We start from the raw sequence: 6,000 nt of genomic DNA on the forward strand, positions 1-6,000 counted from the left end.
AACCCGGCCAAAGTATTTGCCTTTTCCCAGGAATAAGCCTTGACCCTGCCGTGTAGGGGTCAGAGCTTCTGAAGGGAAGGACAAGGTCCTGGTGCCAGGAGCCATCAGGCAGAGGCAGATACCTCGCGACGCAGTCTGCTAATGTGCACAGGGCCCAGGTTAGCCATCAAGGAAAGCACGTGTGAACCGGTGATCTTAAAGAGACAGAATAAATTCACTCTGGCTGAAACGGTTAAAGCTGGCAATGAAAAACAACTATTTGTGAAACACAGTAAAGGCTGGTGTGGTTAAAACTATGGTATTTACCTTGTTCGCACCAAGGAGGCAAGAATAATAAACACTGTACCCGCACCACCAGGCACCTTGGTGAGCACCCCCCTGGAATGCCTTTTGCCTCAGCAGGTGCCAGTGAAGAGGCAGAGAGGAGAGCCCCCCCTTCTCCTTCCGAACACCGCACTCAAGAGGCACCGGTTTTAACCAACCCTCCCTTCTCACCTGACACCTACATTCCCAGTTCATCCTGGCCGCGGCTTCTGCACAGTTTCTCCGTTTGGCGCTGTCATCCAGCTCATCTCCAACAAACGCTTCCTAAATGCTCACTCAGTGCCAGGCACAGCGCCAAGCCGTCGGGCTGGGACAAGCAGACACGACCCCGCCATCCCGGCAAAGAGGGCGATGCAGAAGGCACTCCGGCCCGACGGACACCGCGCCTCCCTCGCGCTCGCACCTCTTCCCTCTGCCTGTTTTTCGGCTCGTGTCTCCATCTCCTTCCTTTTCTAGCACTTGTGTAGCTGCTGCTTCTAAGGAGAACTGGCCCTTCGACCGCGCAACAGCACACACCAAGCCTTCCCACGCAGCGCTGCCCCCAGAGAACTGACTGCCCGACCTCGGGTCCGGTGCCACATTCCCCCAATCCCCAGCACCAGCTGACGTCGGTCCCTTCCACTCCGAGCGCCTTTCACAGCCAACTGTACTCCATCACCGACATACACTGTCACACTGTGCCCTGGAGGTAAACTGCCGAGTCACGGCTACAGTGCCTGGTCTCTCCACGAGCCCAAGGACTCCTGGGTGTCCATCCTGCTCACCACTGCATTGCTGATGCCCAGCAGTTCTGAACTCAGTACACGGGGGCTTGAGAAATGTGATGAAGGAATAAATTAAGAACATAATAACATAAAATCACATTTTTCACTATTTACAGCTTGTGTGAGGTTCACGCCACCAGTGAATGTAACCACATCCTTACGTGCTTTTTTTTTCTGATTTACTACTTCTTAATTGGTACTCAAATCAAGTGAAGTATTGGCGATGTCACAGTTTTAAGCAGTTAACTAACCAGTATTCAAGAGATACTCTGAGATGTGACAAACGATGAAAGATGGGAGACTTACAAATAAGAGCTAGCAACACGACAACCAACTCTGGAGAGTGCCGGGTGCCAGAGCAGCCTATGCACTCGCCTGTATTTAATCCTGACAGCCCTATCAGGTGGTAACACTCACTGCCAGTTCACAGACAAGGAAACCAAGGCAGAGACGGGTTAAGGAACTTGCCCCAGAAAATGATGGCAATTAGAAAACAGTGCTGTAGTATCAACAAAAAACAAAACATTAAGAATTCATTCATTTCTTGTGATTCGCAAACTTGTATTAAACTTATTTCTTTGAAATGTGGTTTTGCCTCGTCACATGGAACTCCACCCGATTATGGGCAACTCACTTTTCACTTGCTCAGCCACTGAAAACTCATGCCTGAGCAATGGTCAGAACCAGAAGTGAGTTGACCTTAATGGCAACATTCTGAAGCGATTTTATAAAAGGACTCTTTGAAGGGTACAGCAGCCACAAATCCTGACACTCTCAAGAAACTCTCCTACCCCCACACGATGCTCCACTGAAAAAAATATTAATAACCTAGCAATTCATAGATGTGCTTTCTCAACATGAGACAGAACGGTCCCACTGACAGGTTACTGAGCAGGAACCACAGTAACTCTCAGAGGAAGGAGAAGGGCGGGTGGAGAAGATAAAATAGGAGAGAGAATGTGAGGAAAGAAACACTTGTGCTCTTCATTTCAAAGTCGGCAGGAACTGCTCCTGGATGTGCCGCTGAGTAAGCTTACTAATTCAGAGCAATTCACTGGCTTCAGAGTCATCGAGTCTCTGCACCTCCGTTCTTGGTTTGTAAAATGGAGTAACAGCTGCTATATAAGATTACTATTAAAACGATGTCAGTCCAAGCACTTTGAAAATGGGAGTTTTGAAAAGCAAAGCACTACCCTTAAACAGAGTGTGTCAGAGAAGTGTGTGTGGGTGTGCCGCACGATGGGGCTGCACACTTAAAGGGATAAGAGCCGGACAGCAACGGAGCCCGTGTGCACGCTATGCTGACGTACCAAGCACCGGAACTAGCAGCCAACTCTTAGCCATGCCCACTTTCGTAAATGATCATGTACATACGATTTAAAGGCCTCATTTTAGAGTGTTCGCCTCCATAACTACTTAAGGAACAAAACTGATTAACTCGAACATAACTCTAACAAAACACCCAAATGTGGGCATGGAAAAGAAAAGAGAGAGGGTAATGAATAATTTCCTAAATTACAGGACTTAATTTCTACTTGTTTATGTCCATATGGCAGGTCTCACCTGCCACAGACCGTGGCCATACAAAGCCGCGGAAGACAGATTTCACTCACGTACACTCTGTGTCACCTTTAAACATCCAAACAGATCGAATGCTTGTTCCACCCCAGCAAGGGGCTGGTGGTGGGAAAGGATGAGACCTAGCAGAGCAGCCTGCGAACATGAGCACGCAAGGCCACAAACACAAGACGGGCGAACGAAGCTTCGTCTGACCACCAGCAGCACAGGGTTTAGTGCAGGCCTGAGGTGACATAAGCTCTGCCTTAAACACACCAAACAGTGAATTAAATTCAGCATCTCCAATTTGGAAATGGTTAAACGGATGCTACAGTAACTCACAGCTTTATATAAAGATTCGAACAGCTGCCCATTGTCTAGAATAAACCTCTGTTCATTTTAAGTTAAAAGCAATCAAAGTGCAAGATCAGTATATCCCAGTACATACTAAAAACTGATAAAACATACTTACTAACTGTGCACCTCCATTATGCCATCCCCAAATAACACCATCTTCGGCCATGGGCAGCTGATAAGGCAGCTTTTCCAACCAAAATGAAGCAAACGTGAAGTCCTGTGGCTGACTGTGCAGGTCCCCATCAAGGATCTGTTCATCTTCTGGTGCGTCTCCCATGACCGTGCTAGTCCACGGCCAGCCTCCTGGGCACCTGTGACCAGCCGTCAGTCTTTCGGAAAACACCTGACTTGCCAACGCTGCCCCAGGGCAACAGGACAGCTCGTGCACACAGTGGGGGCGCAGTGCCTCTGGTGAGCCCTGCGAGCTCCTCTCCGAGGGGCGCTCAGATCTATCGACAGTGTCTTCCGAGAGTGACGAAACATGGTCCTCACTACCTGTCACTGCTATTTCTCTGCTGTCATCTGGGGTGACAGGAACTGCCAAAAGCACACCTTGAGCGGCAGCTGTGTGCCTGTCCACGCGGGCACAGTCAGCACCAGCTGGGCAGGGGCACCCCGTGAGAGTGTCACATAGCCCCATTTCTCTACATTTCAGCCCTGAACTTCCCACAGAGCCCACTTCACTGGGGAGCGGAGGCCCCTCGGCTGTGGCCATGGCACCTTCTAGTTTGAAGAGGCGTGCACGTCTGCTTGTCCCATGCGCATCTCTGGGGCCGCTGCCAGACTCACTGCTGTCTTTCTCGCAGTCCAGGCCCCCTGTCCCCTTGCCCCTTCTCAGCTCTGGGCCATGCCCCGCTGACGTAGCTGCACCTCCAGCGCTGGCAAGAGCTTGCGCCCCCTCTGCCCCTGGCACCAGGGCACCTGAACTCCCCTGGCGTCGGGGTGCATGAAGCTCTTCGCATCCGCAGCCTTTCGCTCTGTGGGATTCATCACGTTTCTCTATTTGATTTGTTTCAAAATGGGGTATTTTTGTTAGACTGGAACTAACACAAGCCAGAAGATCCTGACCGGGCACCACCTTGCGTTTTAGTGGATTTGACTCCCAGTCCAAGGTTGTTTCAGAGTCTACCCTGACACTCTCGATGTCATTTTTATGTGTCTCTCTGTGCTTAGTCTGTAGCAATTCTTTCCCGGCGTGTTCGAACCCGTGCGGGTCGCTCCCTGAACCCTTTCCACACGGTTCGCCTTCTGTTTTATGACTCGGGCCTGTGTTGCTCTCTTCCTCAGGGCAGGCGAACCTAACGGCAGAGGACACACAGTCGCTCTGAACACACCCGGGGCTATCACGAGACGCGCCACTCTGGGGTACTGCCTGCGGAGCTCCGAGGCCCTTGGAGTCTGCTGGCTGACCCACGGCCTCGACGGGCGCTCTCTGCGGGGCTCGGGTTGAATCACAGCCCCGGGCCAGGGCCTGGCTGGCCCCAGTGCCCGCACACAGACCTACTTGGCTCGAAGACTGCACTGCAAAGGCCCTCTGACCGCTCCCCTCATCTTCAGCCGAGCCCGTCCCATCCTCATGTCTGTAAGACAAACGGTCTTCAGGTCGCAAAGGCACTTCTCCTTTGCTCGTGAGCTGGGTGCTCCCAGTTCCCAGACTACGGTCACCACCAAGCGGGCCCTCCGTCGTCACTGGCCCCAGGCGTTCGGGTCTGGGGTCTGAGACTGTTTCCCGGTAATTAGTGGGAACGGGAAGACACTCATTTCCAAGGCCCATTGAAGTGGCCCGTCTTTTTGAGCTTGAGTTAACTCTAGCTAGACTCTGGGAGGGGAGATTCCTGTCTGAGCCGCTACCCTCTAAACTGGAACAATCTCTGTCTTTCGGTGGCTTTACAGAGTTCTTTCCTCCTTCCTCTTCAGAGTCTGAACTGTGCCCTCCACTCGTTTCTGCAGCCCGGGACTCACCATCTCGCCCAGCACGGGGCATGTTGCTCAGCAGGCCACCCCGGGGGCCGCCCACCGCACACAGTGGCACTGAGCTATGGCTCCGTCTTCCAGGCACGGCCCGCACGCGTCCCGGTGAGCCAGGGTCTGCACTGGTCTTGGGGTCAGATGCTCTGCCAAGGTGGGACGGCACCCTCCCTCCCACGTGACCCTTAGGGAGCCTGGTGTGAGTGTGCGCCCTTAAAGACTCAGCCTGCGTGTCACCAGTGCTTCCTTTGCAGGCTGGGTCGCTGTCAGTCAGAAGTTCAGAAAGGGGCTTAGCTCTCTCGCTAGAGACTTCCTTCACTTCATGTAGACCTGGCAGGCTGCGTGGGGACAGCAGTTCCTGCGGTGCCTCTAACGCCCCCGGCCCTTGATCAGTGCTATCTGGCAGCCAGGCCCCTCCGCAAGTCCCCTCAGAGGTGACAGCTGAGTGACAATCTTCTGCTGCAGCTGCTCCACGCACACGAGCAAACGGCTCATCGTCAACGTCCAGGCCGTCGGGGTCTACCACGCAAATACTGTAAAACTCGCTCTTGCTTGAATTTCTGCAGCGTTTGCGACCCACGCCCGCAGGGTCTCCACCCTTCGTCTTCCTACCAGACACAGTTAGAGCATTACTCCCACGGCCACGACCGACCTGAACGCTGACCTCTATTTCCTTCTCTGTTACAGTGTCTTTACAAGTGATGGGGTGATGGCACATTTGTCTATTTACGGGGCCTCCTTTCTGAATGTCCTGGTCACAAGGCCCTGGTACATATGAAAGACACTCGTCTCCGTCAGAGCAAGCACCTGCAGAGAAAGCTGGTGGTGTCCTGTCGATTCCCACACGGGGAGGCGCGCAGACACGGCCACCAGCCTGCTCAGAGGCAACAGTATCTGAATTCTTGTCAGTGTCATCTAAATCTTCATACCCAGTTAGGAACTTATACACTGAAGAGGAAACGGAGTTGAAGGACGGCCCTGCTCTGCAGGCCTCTTTGTGCCCAGCCCCCGCGGACGCCTGCGTCCCCGC

The 6,000-nt window shown here is 52.9% G+C and overlaps 1 protein-coding gene across 2 annotated transcripts in view; it reads right to left on the minus strand.

The window, feature by feature from the left end:
- Positions 1 to 6,000, minus strand: part of LARP4B (La ribonucleoprotein domain family member 4B) — a 41,393-nt gene that overhangs the window by 30,384 nt on the left and 5,009 nt on the right. The gene's annotated exons all lie outside the window — the stretch shown is intronic.

Source organism: Pteropus vampyrus, unplaced genomic scaffold (assembly GCF_000151845.1).
Source record: "Pteropus vampyrus isolate Shadow unplaced genomic scaffold, Pvam_2.0 Scaffold415, whole genome shotgun sequence".
NCBI classification, from domain to species: Eukaryota; Metazoa; Chordata; class Mammalia; order Chiroptera; family Pteropodidae; genus Pteropus; species Pteropus vampyrus.